The following is a 1,125-nucleotide window of genomic DNA, read 5'->3' on the forward strand; positions in this document are numbered from 1 at the left end:
GTTCCATTGATCTATATTTCTGTCTTTGTGCCAGTACCATACTGTCTTGATGACTGTGGCTTTGTAGTAGAGCCTGAAGTCAGGTAGGTTGATTCCTCCAGTTCCATTCTTCTTTCTCAAGATCGCTTTGGCTATTCGAGGTTTTTTGTATTTCCATACAAATTGTGAAATTATTTGTTCCAGCTCTGTGAAGAATACCATTGGTACCTTGATAGGGATTGCATTGAATCTATAAATTGCTTTGGGTAGTATACTCATTTTCACTATATTGATTTTTCCAATCCGTGAACATGGTATATTTCTCCATCTATTAGTGTTCTCTTTGATTTCTTTCACCAGTGTTTTATAGTTTTCTATATATAGTTCTTTAGTTTCTCTAGGTAAATATATTCCTAAGTATTTTATTCTTTCCGTTGCAATGGTGAATGGAATTGTTTCCTTAATTTCTCTGTTTTCTCATGATTAGTGTATAGGAATGCAAGGGATTTCTATGTGTTGATTTTATATCCTGCAACTTTACTATAATCATTGATTATTTCTAGTAATTTTCTGGTGGAGTCTTTAGGGTTTTCTATGTAGAGGATCATGTCATCTGCAAATAGTGAGAGTTTTACTTCTTCTTTTCCAATTTGCATTCCTTTTATTTCTTTTTCTGCTCTGATTGCTGTGGCCAAATCTTCCAAAACTATGTTGAATAGTAATGGTGAAAGTGGGCACCCTTGTCTTGTTCCTGACTTTAGAGGAAATGCTTTCAATTTTTCCCCATTGAGGATAATGTTTGCTGTGGGTTTGTCATATATAGCTTTTATTATGTTGAGGTATGTTCCTTCTATTCCTGCTTTCCGGAGAGTTTTTATCATAAATGGATGTTGAATTTTGTCAAAGGCTTTCTCTGCATCTATTGAGATAATCATATGGTTTTTATTTTTCAATTTGTTAATGTAGTGTTTTACATTGATTGATTTGCAGATATTGAAGAATCCTTGCATCCCTGGGATAAAGCCCACTTGGTCATGGTGTATGATCTTTTTAATGTGTTGTTGGATTCTGATTGCTAGAATTTTGTTAAGGATTTTTGCATCTATGTTCATCAGTGATATTGGCCTGTTAGTTTTTCTTTTTTTG

The sequence above is a fragment of the Bison bison genome, unplaced genomic scaffold (assembly GCF_000754665.1).
Source record: "Bison bison bison isolate TAMUID 2011002044 unplaced genomic scaffold, Bison_UMD1.0 scf7180017864524, whole genome shotgun sequence".
Taxonomy (NCBI): Eukaryota; Metazoa; Chordata; class Mammalia; order Artiodactyla; family Bovidae; genus Bison; species Bison bison.